Below are 16,389 nucleotides of genomic sequence, written 5' to 3'. Positions count from 1 at the left end.
GGAATCTTATCATGCCTGAGGGAAGGTACCACAACAGCTGCAAGGGGACATGGAGGCATAACATTACACCTGGAGGGGATGGAGCAGAGATGGGAGAATTAAAAAGGACTCTTGCAGGTAGGCCAGAACAAATGTTATGGGCACCATTACATCTGGAAGAGGGGCAGGGACATTTGTTAAGGCCACATCCCCAAGAACAGGTTTACAAAAATCTGCCTAAGATTAAGACTTAATCTAAATATTAGAGAACATGCACCCTCCCACACCCCCACTATTATGCTAATATGCATTAAATAAACGTAAGTGTAAGATAGCTGGGAAAATGGAAAACACAGGCTTTCTCTGCAGAGAAGTGCAAAGGGAAGAACTCAAGTCAGATGGGGAAGTAAAAATAATTTATCACTAGAGCAATTTGAAGATTTTAGTAACAACCCATAGCGATAAACAGCCCCCTACACTAAAGCCTAACAGAAGGAAAGGTATGCTTAACTCCACGCATAACACTGTTTACTCAGTATCTACTGTTCTGTACAATATGCCCAGATTTGAACAAAAAAATTATGAGACATCTAAAAAGGCAAGAAAAAACACTCTGAAGAGACAAAACAAACCTTAGGACTGTAATGGAGCAATTAAGTAAATAGATGACAAGTGCTAGGATCTAAATTGTATGCTGTTAGAATGGGAAGTTATAGATAAGCAAGAATGACCCATCTGGTAATGGGAAAAAAAAAAGTCAGAATATCCAAGGACCATGGGACAAATACAAATACAAAAGGTGTAACATAAGCATAATGGGAATATCAGAAGAAAAAAAAGAGAGAAAGGATCCAAATAAATATTTGAAAAAATAATGACCTGAATTTCCCAAAATTAAAGTCAGATACCAAACCACAGGTCCAGGAAGCTCAGAGAAGAAGCAAACAAACAAATAAACAACAACAACAAAAACAGCTACAAAAACAAATAAACAAACAAAAAACAAACCATGCCCAATTGCATAGGCATATCATTTTCAAGCTACAATGATAAAATCAAAGATAAAGAAAAATATCCTGCAAGATGCTAGAAGGGAAAAAAAATGCCTTATCTATAAAGGAACCAAGATAAAAATTATATCCAACTTCTCAGAAAACAGGCAAGCAGAAGAAAGTGTTGAGAGAAAAACTCCATCAACCTAGAATTCTGAATCATGTAAAATTATATTTTAAAAGTGAAGAAGAAATAGACTATTAGACAAATAATAATTGAAAGAATTTGTTGCCAATAGACCTGGATTGAAAGAAATGTTAAACGAAGTTCTTTAGAGAGAGGGAAAATAACATAGGGTAGAAACTCAGATCTATGTAAAGTAAGAAATGACATCAAAGAAGGAATAAGTAAAGGTAAAATAAAAACTTTTATTTTTCTTATTCTAAAACAAACAAATAAAAAAAGTAGGAGTATTTATTCTGACAAATTAAACTTAAGGGCCAGAAAGAATATGAGAGATAGAGATAGATAGGTAGATATGATAGATAGATAGATAGATAGATAAATAGATAGATAGAAGAGCTTATATAGTTATAAAGCCATATATTCTTCAAGAAGCCATAATCCTAAATGTTTCTGAACCAAACAACAGAATTCCAAAGTACAGGAGGCAAAACCAGGTAAACCTGAAAAGGAAATAGATAAATATACGATTATAGAGAAGACTTCAATATTCCTCTCTCCATAATTGATAGAAAACATAGTCAGAAAAATCAGAAAGGATATATATTACCTAAAAACACTCACAATTACCTTGACCTTATTGATCCTATAACTGAAGCAACAATAATGGAATCCACATTCTTCTTAAATGACCATAGAATATTCACCAAGACAACCCAACAAAATTTTAAAAATAGAAATAATGTCCTAGCTGGTGGATAGAACGTTGGCCTGTGGACTAAAGGGTCTCGGATTCCATTCAGGTCAAGGACACATGCCTGGTTTGTGGGCTCGATCCCCAGTCGGGGGCAAGCAGGAGGCAACCAATCAATGATTCTCTCTCATCATTGATGTTTCTATGTCTTCCTCTCCCTTCCTCTCTGAAATCAATAAAAATATATTTAAAAATAAAAAATTTAAAAAAGAAACAATGCACAGTATTTTCTCAGCTTATAGCATAATTAAATTAGAAATCAATAATGGAACTATATCTATAAAATGTCCACATACTTGTAAATTAAACAATATGGTACTAAATAGCCACAAATGACACAGAGAGAAAGTATCAATAGAATAATGTTTTTAAATATTTTGAATTAAATAAAAACTAAAATACAGATTATCAAAATTCACTTAGCGGAAAACATGTGTTTTTAATGTGTGTATATTAGAAAAGATGAATGGTCTAAAATCAGGTCAACCATCTAATCTAAGCTACCACATTAAGAAACTAAAGAAGTGCCTATTAAATCTGAAGCAAGCAGAAAGATGAAAGTGATGTTTAGAAATAACTGAAATTCAATAGAGATAACCAATAAAGACAAAAGTCACTTATTTGAAAAGAAGAATAAAAATAATCTCTAGTAAGTATGATCAAGAAAAAAATAGAGAGGACACATATTATCAATATCAGGGATGAAAGCAGAAACATAACTTCTGATCCTGTAGGCATGAAAGGATAGTAAGAGGACACTGAACAATCCCATGTTCATAAATTCAATCAATAACTTAGATGAAATGAACCACTTCATCGAAAGTCACAACTTCCCAAACTCACTCAAAAGAAAAAATATCACTTGAATACATTCCATCTATTAAAGAAATTGAATTTGTAGTTTAAAATCCTTCAACAAAGAAACCCCAGTCTACCAAACATTTAAGTTATAAAATATATATAAATTCAAAACCAAATGATTTCACTGGCAAAATGGAATGGAGGAGTCTTCTAGGAACTCAACTGAAGAGTATCATGAAGGGGCCATGGGCAGCATCACACACTACACTGTAGGCAGAACATGGCAAAGCTTGCTCTGTGGCCTGATTATACTTTCAATCACCCCAGGGATAAGTATTTCTCAAGGGCAGAGAATAGGAAGATATGGAATCTCAAACCTATCCTCACCAATAGCATTTCTCAGAAATCCTCTAAAGAGAAAGTGACATTGCCAGGATAATTGTGAAGAACATTTTATTTAGCTACAATTTGGCTGTCATTTTCTATATGTTTGGTATTTCTCTCCCCTTTTGATTAATAGAGACATTCTCATAAATAAAAGATCTTGGGCTCTTGAAACTGTCTTGCTCTCTTATTTCCCCTGTGAAGTCATAATCCCCCATTTGTGACATCACAGCCTCTCCACTGCAATCAACAGTGATGTTTCAAGCTGGGGATTAAATGCTTCAGAAGAAGAAGACTTTACAAGAGCTGAGGGACTCTCAAGGAATAAAGATCCAATTAGCATGTAAATGCCCTTTTTAATTAAAAAAAAGGAGAAGGAGAAAATCAAGGGATGAGTAGATAGTCTCAGAATGGGAGTGGTTTTCTTTGAAATAATCAATCTGGCCTTCCTCTTCACTCTTCTCTTCTGCCCCACCCCCCTTGAGTGAATGAATATTTAAAGTTAAGAAAACACTAAAGGTGGAGAAAGTCTGTGAACAATATATATGAGTATTGTTCCCCTGGCATATTTTCTGGGTCTGTTAACCTGACAAGATTAAGGCAAAATTAGAAAACGGGCTGCTATAAGAAATGGCTGTGGTTTTGACTTTGATTTCCACTCTGATAGGACTTTGTATCAACCCTCATCTCCATCACTAGCTCCCACTGTTTCCTGAGCCATCCTTCAGTTTCTTAAAATCTCAAAGCTTTCTCCCACTTCAGAACTTGACTGGCAATCCCTTCATCCAGGAATATTCTTCCTCCACACTCTTTGCAAACCTTGTCCTATTGATCATTCAAGTCCAAACATCAATGCTACTTCCCCTGAGAGGCCTGCACTTGACACTTTCATCTATATTAGGATCTTGATATTTAATCTTATAGTACCTTGACACTTTCCTAGCAAACATCATAATGCTATTATATGTTTATGTGTTTGATATATTTGTGTACTGTCTGCCTCCTTCACTAAGTTCTAAGTTCTAAGTTCTATGTCTGCCTCCTTCACTAAGTTCTATGCTGTAATGCAGTTGTGAACACATCTGTTCACAACTGCATTACAGCACATAGAACATAGCCTGGCACACACATATAAATATAATAGAGGTCTGGTGCACGAGATTGGTGCACTGGGGGGGGGGGGCCCTCAGCCTGGCCTGTACCCTCTCACAGTCCGGAACCCCTCACTCCTTACCACCGACCTATAGTGGAGGCTGGAGAGGCTCCCGCCACTGCTGCTGGGCTCGCCAGCTGTGAGCCTGGCTTCTAGCTGAGAATCGCTCCCCCTGTTGGAGCACACTGAGCAGCTCCTGTGTTGTGTGTCTGCCCCCTGCTGGTCAGTGCGCATCATAGTGACCAGTCATTCCACCATTCAGTCAATTTGCATATTCGGAATTTATTATATAGGATTAAATTCCTAAAAGAAAAAAAAAAAAACTACCGATATGTGGTAACTAATAAAGTAATTCTCTTGGTAGCTCTCATCACATGCCCTCTACTCTCAGGAGCTTCATGATCACCTTGTAAAATAGAAAATGAGTATTGACACAGAAGTCTATCAAGCTGGGGTCTCATTCTGGGATTCATCATTTATAAATACTTATGTGAATATATATGTGTAAGTAGGTTGACCAAATAATTTGTCATCTAACAAGAACTCTTTTATGTGTGAAAGGGAATGCTAGTTATTAGTTATGCTAGGATCATGGGCATAAACCCGTGATTTCTTAGGCTAATTGAGACATACACTTTTCACTTTATGTATCAGATATTATGGTACATCTTAGAAAACATATATAAAGTGATAAATTGTTTTTAAAAAGTTATAGCTGAAGAGCTGTAAATATTGAATAAATCTATAAAAAGATCAATGACTATTTCCAAAACTTGCAAAATTATGTTAACCAATAGACCAATTTTTCTTTCAAATGACCTCACTATAATATGATATAAAACCATTACTCTATTCTACACTAAGGCTCTAAACCAACTTATGGCTATAGGGTCTACTTGCAATATAAAGAAAGCGAAAAGAGTTGAGGACTGTGCATGCTTTCAAGTATTTGATGTCTTATCTATCAAATACTATGGGAAAATACTTTGTTCTCCTGTCACCCTTATGCACAGCCAACAGGGATTAGGGTTCCTGAACATACTCTGTCACATATGTTGATGAATTAATTGTTTAACTGGTGCTAGGCATAAAAGATCACTGTGTCAGGCTCAAGAGACATCCAATGAGGGCAGTGAGAGTTTATATCCTTCCTCCTTTTATATTTTTTTGTAAAATCTGATATCACTAAACTTATATTCTACAAACATTGGTCCATTACTGGGGGAAAAACAAAAACAAAAACCAACTATTGTGTTAAACAGCACAAAGTTGGCCCAAATTGGGCCTGAAACTGATCTATTAAGTTCTATCCAAAGATATGTTCTTTCAGAATTTTAAATCTAAAGGAAATTATGTTAAGTTGGACTTCTGAAGATCTCAGATGAGGAGACTTTAGTTCAGAAAGAAGAAAGTTTGTCACATACTCAGATGTAGATTTGTGACAAAACTCTGATATCTGCGTTCTGTTGAGAGTATTTTTCTTATGAGCCTTATTGGTGGGTTCTCCCCTCAAAGCAAAATGCATGATTTGTGGCTACTAATTTCTGCCTAAAGTTTCCTGCAATTCTAGGTCTAAGGAAAGATATTTCTGGTACAAATGTCTCGTCAGATGTAAAAGGAAGCCTATATTCCCCCTGTATCTATGCATGCAGAAATATTTAAAATTTATGGGCATCAAGTACTTTCAAAAACATCCATGAATGTTACTGATCTTCAACTCTCATTCCCTACAAACCAAAGGTGTAAGAAATCAGAACCCTATGGAAAAGCAGTGAAGCTTAATTGCTCTGGAAGTATACATGCTATTGTATCTTCAATTTGTCTCTAAGAAATTTAGGCAATATCAAGCATTCAGGGAACTAAGACAAGGAATTCTCTTTAAAGAAGGATGAAGAAGCACTTAGCTTAATGATTTCTTTGCTTTCCAGCATATCCCTATTAGAAATGGTGTTTAGGGATTTGGCCAGCACTCCTCCAGAAGACAATCATTTACCTTCCAAAAGCATCATCAATATCATCATCATCATTAACAAAACAAATAATATATAATGTGTCAAGCACTGCTCTAAGTTGATATGTATATATAAAGTTAAAAATGGACAAAAGTCTTATTAAATACGTACTAATATCCTTCTGATTTTGCATATAAGAAAATATGGTGCAGGACACAGTTGTAGTTGCTGAGAACAGAAAGATGTGAGTCAGGCTCCTCTGTCATAGCTAGGCTGCTGGATATGTTATTTACTGATGTGTAGAAGGATGACTTAAGTGACAAAGCTGTTAGGTGCTGTGCACCTCCTAAAGGAGAAGACACTGTGTTTGCAAGGGCAGTCAGGGAAGGCTGCCAAGATGAGTATGTCCTTAGTTGCTCATGAAGTGAGGTGGATGTTACTGAGATCCATGAGGGATTTCCTAAAAGGTGGCCAATTGAGGGGAAATATATTAGAAAGGTTGTGATATAAATGATTGGAGAAGGGATGAGTGGACTAGATTTATAGCAACATAGAAGATTTATGTGAAGCAAAAAATGATGACAATAATGTGCAAAATACACATCAGTAATTAGGACAGCTAGGTGCTCATTAAAATATTCCACCAACCAATTGTGTGAATCAAAAGCTTTATAATTAATAAAATAAAATTAAATTAACTAAATGCCCCTAAAGTTCCTCTAGTTTTAACTAATTCTGTGACTTTATAGTACAATGAAAGCAGATATTTTAATCTCATATTAGTGATGAATAAATTGAAGTCCCATAGAAATAAAGTTACTTGGAAATGTAACACCAGTACAGTAACCAGTAAGCAGCAGAACTAAGTGTAGAACTCGGGTCTTCTAACATCCAGCTCTCAGATGGAGAATACAGAAGAAGAAACAGTGAGGGGACATTATTTACCACATTAATCATGGTAATATGGCTAAACATTTGAGTAGGGTTAATACAATTTTAATTTAATATTTAATAATTTCATATAAAACCACTCACTTAAAAGAGTGTTTTTGTGTTTTAGTAAGTGTAACGTATAAACAGCCAATTTTAAAATGTTTGTCAGTCTTTCTGTCAGCTTTTTTTTTCTTTCTTTCTTTCTTTTTTTTTTTGCTTCTTTCTTTAAGACAGAATTTGGGACAGATGAGACCACTGGGATAACCCAGGCTCAGAATTTGTTATTATTTATCTTAAATAGCCTCTCTCTTTCTTACCGTTTCTTCTCTACTATGTGAAAGAAGAATCATATTCCTCAAAGGTGATGTGGCTTGGGCTGTGTTTGAAAGAAGAAAATGAAAGAAAGGAGGGGGAGAAACAATACTGATCCTGCAGCTGTTCACAGTGAGGTTCACCCATCAGAGCTGAAAATAACCTATATTTTATTTCCCTTATTTTTAGAAAACTGCCGTGGACACAGGGGTGGCCGAGTGGCCAGCTGTGCCCTGAAATGCCTGAAGCCATTGCAATCAGTGCTCTACTGTTTGAGGCTCCCAAAATGAAACACTTTGAACACTCATTCAAAGGTGTGAAAGCATGAAATTGGCACAATGGCCAGCGACCCCAGCACTTCCTATTTTTTTGCACTGCCTTCTGCTTCCTTGTCTGCCCTTTCCGCTATCTGTCTCTTGCTTCTGACAGTCCTTCAAATGTCTACTTAAAGAGCTGTGGCAGCCTGGGAGAGGGAACTGGAACATGTTCTTAAGGAGTCTCTTTCTTGACGTGAAAAAGCCAAGGAAAAAACAGCTGCATTCAAAAACCCTGAAAAAGTAAGCTAAACAGCAGATGGGATGAATCTGAGAAAGGTGATGCAGATATTAGTGAACAGATCAGTTATTGGTTCAAATTAAAGTACTTCAGCCTTCATTCCCCTTCTTGGATGTTTTCTATTCCATTCTAATTCTATCTGTGGCTCATTCTTACCCTCTCAACCTCATACAGTTAGTACATTTTGCTTAGGACTTTGGGATGGTCTCACCAGATCCTTGTTTGTATAGTAGAATCTAGCCCAGATCCTAATGTGTTTGTACCTAGATGTGTCGTTGCATGTACCTGAGTTTATATTTCACTCAGCAGCTATTTTCAAAAACGTTGTCCCAAATGAGCCTGTACATCAGTGACTCTTCTCAGATTGTCACAGAAAATTCACTTACCTTTGTTCCTTTCGCCATTCTTTCAAGAACAGTCTCTGTCTTCTTTGGACCAGTCTTTGTTCCAGAATCATCGACTTAAAAACAAAACAAAATAAAACAAAGAACAAAAAACAAACAAAAAACTAGAGGAAAAAAATCTTAGAAGTAATATAAAATTAGGTGCATGATAATTCAATCATTTTCCAAGTTCCCTAAACCCCTGTAATATTTCTTTACGTAGCTTGTTTATGACATTTGATAGGGGAGTATTTTCAAAGTATTTGTTCATTCATATGAGTAATAGTAATTGTTTCATTGTGAAAAAATAAGAGAAGGATCTATTCAACACAATTCCCTTAGGATGGTTTCCTCTATCACTGGTTCCTATTTCCCAGTGCCTTTTAATGTGAAGAGAGATGGAATTTTGTATCGTTATGTGTTTTTTATTCTACAAAATTCTTTGTGTCCTCATAGTCCTTCCCAAAGCTCAATCTACACCATAAACAATATATGTAGGAGGAATTTATGCAGGTAAGAGCCAGTATTTCTGTTTTAACTTGATAAACATTAAATCAGTTGGGGGAAAGATAAACCAGAGAGGAAATAAGAAATAGATGTTTGTGACTGTCGCTAAGAAGGGACAACATTTCTATTAGACTGGAGGTACTAATTATAATGCCAAATAAATGCAACATCAATGCATATATTATTTGTAAAACAGATGGATCCTTCCACTGTCGGAGCATGACCCACCTCTTACACAATCTCCTTCCTAAACCTTATACCTCTCTAAGATACATACTAAAGCCAGTCTTGGATGATAGTTGTTAATGTACTTATTCTCTGTGCTTGACTATAGGTCAGTCGAGAGGAAAGATTGTCTTATTTATTTTTGCACAACCCATTTACTATAACCAGCTCTTACTCAATCACAGCCAAATAAAATAAAGTTGATTTTTTATTCAATAGGTTGACCATTCAGCATGTTCAGAGATGGGCCTGGCCTTCCTGTGTGATAGCATTGTTCTTTCATACATATATGTGAGTGTATTTATGTGTGTATGCATGCATGTTTTTGTATGGGTTAATATATGGAAGGATGGAGCCAAGGTAAAATAAATTTTTTTAATAATGTATCATTTAGTATATTTGAGGATGTCAAAAGCAGAAAATATGCTTTAAATTAGCATTTAAAAAGAAAAAAAACACAAGTTTCTCACTAACAATAAGTACTCAGCTCTATCATTAGGTGGATTTGGCAACTTCATGTTGACATGTGAATTGGGTTGCTTCTGTCTTTTATATGTTTCTGTGCTTTGCATGTTGCCTTTGTCTTTGCTCAGTGTCCTTTATTGTCACATGTGCCTCTCTTGATCCTAAGTGTTGCATACAAGACTACAACATGAAAAAAAAAGAAAAAGATGAACTGCTTCCTCATGTCCCTTTATAGGATTAAAAAACATTGCAAAAAGTTCCCCAGTAGACCTGCCCTCACTTCTTCATTGGCCATAGGCAAACCCTAAATTAGTCTCTGGCAAAGTCACTGGGACTACCACAAATTGCTTAAATTATCAGGATTTACCTGAGTCACACTGGGGAGGGTAGAATTTTCCAGAAAAAATGGGGCTTTGCCTTCAAGAAAGAAAAGAGTAAGGACAACAGTGTTTGATAAATTTAATAATCATCATCACAACAATAATAATAATAATAGTAACTAACATTTGCTGAGGGGTTACTTCATTTGAGACATGGTACTGAACAGTTGAGTACACTCCTGCATTTAATAAACATGGCAACCCTGTAACAGATGAGTATACTGAAACTCAATTGCATAGAGACGTCCAAGGTTACACAGGTAATAAATGACAGAGGAGAAGAGAGCTTTAGAGCAATGGCTGGCTGTCTCCAAAGCAATTACTGTTTCTAGTGTTCCACAGTGAAGACAACGAAAGGGTATGTGCTTTTGCAGCCTCCATAGAGATGTGGTTTGTGAATTCAGTGAACTATTTGCTAAAGAGATACCATGGTCACTTTTTAAAACATGTAATAGGCTCATCTAAACATAGTACTTGCTGATTTGTCATGTAAACTTTCTTGTAATAGGAATATAAAAGCTGCGTTCAAGTCTCTCTCCCAGCCTCTCCATTAATGATCTGTTTTAGCAGGTCACTCAAAATCTGGATTTCTTTGTCAATTAAACTGAGTTAGAGGAGGCTAGGAATTGGACATAGTGGATGAGTCAGTCAATCTAATGCATGAACTTGTGAAATTTTACCATGATTCATTTCTTCTCCTTAAAGACAAATATTATCATTAAGAAATAGCAATGCTGTATCTTCAGTCAGTCCTTTGCAAATTGCAGACGGCAGCTTGCACTGAATTACCCATAGTTGGAGCTTCAAACTAGAGCTCAGATCTCCTTTTAAGAGGAGACAATCATTATATGTGGCTGTTATCTTTTTAATGGGCAAACTCATATGGCTTCATAAAGTGCTTGAGAGAGTTTCAAGCTGATCTCTCCTCCATACCCCGCCCTTCAAATCCAAATGCAAAGGTTAGTCCACTCTTTCTGCCTAGCCATGGCCTTATCCACGCTTTCTACTTACCTAGCAGTTGAAAACAAACTCTCCCTGAACGTTGCCTCCCTGAGGTCTTCAATTTCTAAGTTCTCTAGCAAGGACTCAAGTCCATTCTCGACTCTGCATTGACACATTGTTGCATCACCATTGAATGTGTGGAAGACAGTGCTCGTCGAAATCCCAAGAACACTGATGGTAGAACCACTTGACATTCCTCTTCCAATTATTACCAACTATAGTGCCTGGCAAATGATATAATTTTTCTAATTTATATTAATTTACCTTTTATTTAATCCAATAGACCCCATCTTGGTCTTAGAATGCATTCTGAGGTAGACCATATAACAGTTTAGGCAGGAAGGGTGATGGGTGGGTTGACAAGTTCAATACTGCTAGACAATAAACAGCCTCGAAGTGTAAATGATTCAAATGTAAAATGATTCCTAATTTACCTGTTGTCTTCTATAGGACAAAATTTTTCTGTTTTTACTTGTCTGATTTCCTTTCTCCTTTTTTCCCCATTTTATTTTATTATTTTTTTTAGCCCAATGACAGACATTGCCTCCTATTCAGCAGGGGAACTAATGCAAATTCTTAAAAAGCAAGCAAACCTGCTAAAATGTCCACATTATTTTACTGAATTGAAATACTAAAAGATGCAAGGAAAGAATATATCCATCAGCTACTGGATGCATTGATGAAATAAAATATTCAGCATATTCACTTTCCTCCATTTACTCTTTTCTGTGGTTCTGTGGCCTCAAGCTGCTTACTGCAAATTAGATTTCGCCTTAATATGCTAATGTTGAATAAGGGAATTGGGCTCTAAATAATTAAGTTGTGAGAAGTACAAAACTAAAGCAATCTATTAATGCAATATGAACATCCCTTGATTATATTTGCAGAATGAATTTACCTGCTTTAAATGGTGAATTAGAATTGAAAGGTAAATTAAAATTTAGAAGAAAATACAATAATAAACCATCACTATCCATTTTTTTCGCTTTTGCTGTTTCAGATGTCAGAGGCTCCACTCAGTCATAATACTCACACAAGGGGACATGCGGGTCACTAGCTACAGTGATCTCTCTTGAGTAATGGACTGGTTTTTACCACCATTACCCATTCTCAGTCCTCTTTGTACCCATTTCATTGCATTAAATGGGTATAGTTTTGTTTACAAGTATACTTATAAAATTGTAGACTGGGAGTGTTATTTCATGTAATTAGAAATCATGTAAAAGGTATTGTGGCATATCTATATATTCGTTCCTTGCTTTTGTTATTTGGTGGCCCTCTTGGTAAAACCAAAAGGAATCTCGGGGTCAATATCCCTTCCTTTGCAGCCCTTAGATAAAAATTTACGTGGGCATGCAGTGTCTTTTCCATTGGGCCAATGGGGAGTTTTAGGACAAATTTTCTCCCCAGGAAAAGTGTTTGGAAATCACACACACACACACACACACACACACACACACACACCAAAAAAACAAAAAAAACACAAAACACACACACACCAGAAAGCAAGATTTTTTACTGAATAAGGTCCCTAGATATGAGCAGAAGCAGGTCGATCCCAGCACAAAGACCATGAAGGGCATCAGACTTGGGCACTTAGGGTCAGGAATTCCATCTCAAATCCAGGACACTGCAGGGTAAAGTTAAACTGGACCTGAGGGAAAGTATGGGCGTTCAGAGGTGAGCTCTTAGTCTATTAATTCCTAGGGCAACCTTACAGTGATGGTGGCTCTCTCTTGAACACCACACAAGTGGGGACCCTGTCCCTTGCCCTGGGTGGAGCCCAAGGATGCATGCAGGTGGGAAGACTGGAATGACAGGCTGAGACATGAGACAGGCAATGCAGCTGAGGAAAGTGGGGGACTTAAAGAAAAAAGAGCTGAGGAGAGACAGGGAAGCACACAACACGGGGGCATTAGAGACCCGCTCTTGGGAAGGCCAGTCAGGCCTCCTCTGGTGGGCCTGTGAATACATATACATGGAAAATCCCTGGCTGTGAGAAGGTTACAGGAGGGAACAGTCAAGTGAAAAACAACCAAATAAATAAAAGCCAACCAAATAAAGAGTCATAAATATTTTCTGAATGTTTCATAGTCTCCACGCTATCTATTCTGTTTCCTTGAAGAATTGAATTATGATTCCTAAAAATCACAGCCTCCTTGTATTTTTCCACGGCCTTGCCTTAATAGATGATGAATCATTAAGTAGCACCTGTCACAGACAAGCACCCTTAGCAGTCACGGTGCATTGTCAACCTGAGAACTGCAATTAAGCCCATAGTTTTGCTTCCCAATCTCTCATTAGTACAGATTTGAAACATAAGTAACAATGAAATGTTCCACATTTGCATATAGACACTTAATAAATGTACCTTTCCTGACTTGGAAATTGGAAAGAATATGATTCATGGGATCCAAAGTCTGGGTTTGGGTGCCATCCCAGCCACTCTTTCTGGTTCAGTTTGGTTTGGTGTCTTTACCTTGAACATCTGGTTTTCTTATCCACATCTATAAAATGGAGTTAATATTAACCACAGAGTTGTGAGAATAAAACAAAATACATAAAAGTTTGCATAATATCTGATACATATACATGTGAACAGTAGTCTCATATACCATTCGGGTATAGTTTACATGTAAACCACATGGAGTTAGCGTGTTGAGGAGTTCTCCAGTGACCGGGACTCAGTATGCTTCCTGCATCTGCTTGGAGTACTTGCCCTCAGTTCTCAATCAGTACTAAGTTCTATTATTTCAGACTCAGCTACTCCATGATCACATAGCCCCATATACTAAAAAGGTAGCCTTCCAGAAGTCTCCACTTATGCCTCCTTCTACCCCTGTCCATCATCAACTTCAAGTTAATCTCACCAAATCACCACTTCTGGCACAGAATGCTTCTGCATAAAAATTCCCTTAGTTCAGGGGTGGGCAAACTTTTTGACTCGAGGGCCACAATGGGTTCTTAAACTGGACCGGAGGGCCGGAACAAAAGCATGGATGGAGTGTTTGTGTGAACTAATATAAATTCAAAGTAAACATCATTGCATAAAAGGGTACAGTCTTTTTTTTTTTTTTTTTTAGTTTTTTTCATTTCAAACGGGCTGGATCCGGCCCGCGGGCCGTAGTTTGCCCAAGGCTGCCTTAGTTCCTCATTGTCTACAGAATAAGGTTGAGGTAAAGATATCACTCCTTCCAGGAAACCATCTCTGAATACCCCACACATGTTATTTTGTTATAGTATGAATTCATATATGTTCTACAAGCCTATCACATTTTCTTCTTTATGTGTTCCTATGTTTTTGTGAGGGTTTTTTTGAGCAGAAATTGTGTCTTCTCATGTACCTCCCCCCAGTACCTACTCTATTGTCCTGCAAATACCAGTCCCTCTCCCATTTTATTGGTATCAATATTAATAATAATTCCATGCAAGGCTGAAACCATACATAGTTCTGTGCACTGTCTCAAGTGCTTAATAAATCATATGACATTGCTGAAAGAGTCATTTAGATCAACTCTCCATAGAGATTATTTCTCTTAACTCCAAACATAGGTACATAGGACAGATTCTTTACATTTATTTCAGAGAGAGACACAGGGAAATAGATACATTTAGATTATGTATGGAGAGAGAGAGGGGGGGAGAGGTGTTATACCTTAACAAAGGGTCCCGCTGTGCTGACCTTATCATCTGTAAGACACAGCGATGCCATTTCAGCTAATAACGGTTTTTCTTTTCTAATTTAATGTCATCATTACTGGCTGTACTCTGTAAGACTCTCTTATTCACAGGGAAATGAGGGAAACAGGTATCCAATGATCTCAGACGGACATACACTGATGCCTAAAATTTTCCACCCCAGTATCGGTGAAATGGTCTGAATATATACAACCCGAAAAGGTCAACTAGCCCAAGAATATAATTGGACCCAACATCACATTGTAATTAAAGCTGCAGAAGGCTCGTATATGCCACCTCTCTGTCTCTCAACTGCAGAGGGAAACAGGCTTCACAGACCACAGGAAAACGCACTGATTAATTACACAGTGATGTGATATTATTCCTGCCAGGATAGTCCCTCTGAAATGTCAGAAGGATTAGAAGTGCCACATCTTCCTCCCAGACTCTAATCTTAAAGGGCCCTAGGATGAAAACACAGCAATTACGTTCATAGACTGTGTCAATTTTACAATAGAAAAAAAAGAGCATTCCCAACAGCAAATAATTATAGCACTGCTTAATGATTGATTTAACATAGAAAACCCATCTAATTCCTTTTGTCATTACAATCTACAGTACTAACAATCTAACAATGCTGCCTTCGTGAGTAGACATTACATTAGCAATAAGAATAATGCTAATACAACACGCAGTTTAACTTGTTATATTGTGAGTTGGCAGTGCTCCCCCATACACAGTTATTAGTGTAGCACACCTTCCGAGTGAGACGAAGCAGCTGAGAATTTGCTTTCCAGCATCTGTGCTAATGCAAAAGAGCATTGTAACCCAAAGTAGTCTCCTGCATATTTCATACAGCAGGAGAGAATGTGTCTTTCTGTTTTCCTAGGATCTAATTCCAAAGTCTGAAAAACTTAAGCTCTAGCAAATCGATTCATGATGATTCTAAATGGATCCCTGTGTGGATGACATGCAAATGCAGCTCTTGCCAAAGATTACCTATGGCAATCGAGCTCCTCTACAAATCAATACGCATATTACAGTCTAAAGAAAAACAAAACAAAACAAACAATCATGTGAGCTCTGCAGCTTTCTTGTGCTGAGTGATATGGGGACAATAAGATCATCCCAGGACATTTAGAATGAAATTAGGAAAAAGAAAAAAAAGTGTAGAAAGTTATCTTTATGGTATTCCACATAAAATTACATGCGTGTTTAAGAAGTCTCCAAACCCCCTTTCTATCACTGCTTCAGGGAAGAGCTTCAGGTAATCTCCATCTGCTTAAAGATCTGATTCATTCAGTGGCATTACTGATTCATCAAATGCATACATTACAAATATTTACTGAAGGCCTACCTGTGCAAGGTGATGGGAAAACAGACAGACACAGGACCAGGCTTCCTGTTCTACAGGCAGAGGTGGATGATGGGTACGGGTTCAGGTGACTTTGAAACACACAGCATTGTGTTGGCTCTGCATGAACCACATAGGAAATACGTAACGATGTGGAGTTCCAGGTTTCCTTTTGTCAGGTGGAGGCTCAGTTTCACACTCCATAGAAAGGTTGGTGTGCATGGAGAATGCTTAGGTAGCCAGACAGTATATGTTAAACCCAGGTTTATTCACTCAAGATGCAAACATTCGTGTTTCTCAGAATGCATCATGTTTGATTAAAATATAGTCACCCCATTATCATGATTTTTATATTGCCCCTTTCAATAACATAAGAAAGAAGAAAAGAAAGACTTC

The sequence above is a fragment of the Myotis brandtii genome, unplaced genomic scaffold, assembly GCF_000412655.1.
Source record: "Myotis brandtii unplaced genomic scaffold, ASM41265v1 scaffold248, whole genome shotgun sequence".
Classification (NCBI taxonomy): Eukaryota; Metazoa; Chordata; class Mammalia; order Chiroptera; family Vespertilionidae; genus Myotis; species Myotis brandtii.
Note: the sequence above shows the minus strand (reverse complement) of the source record.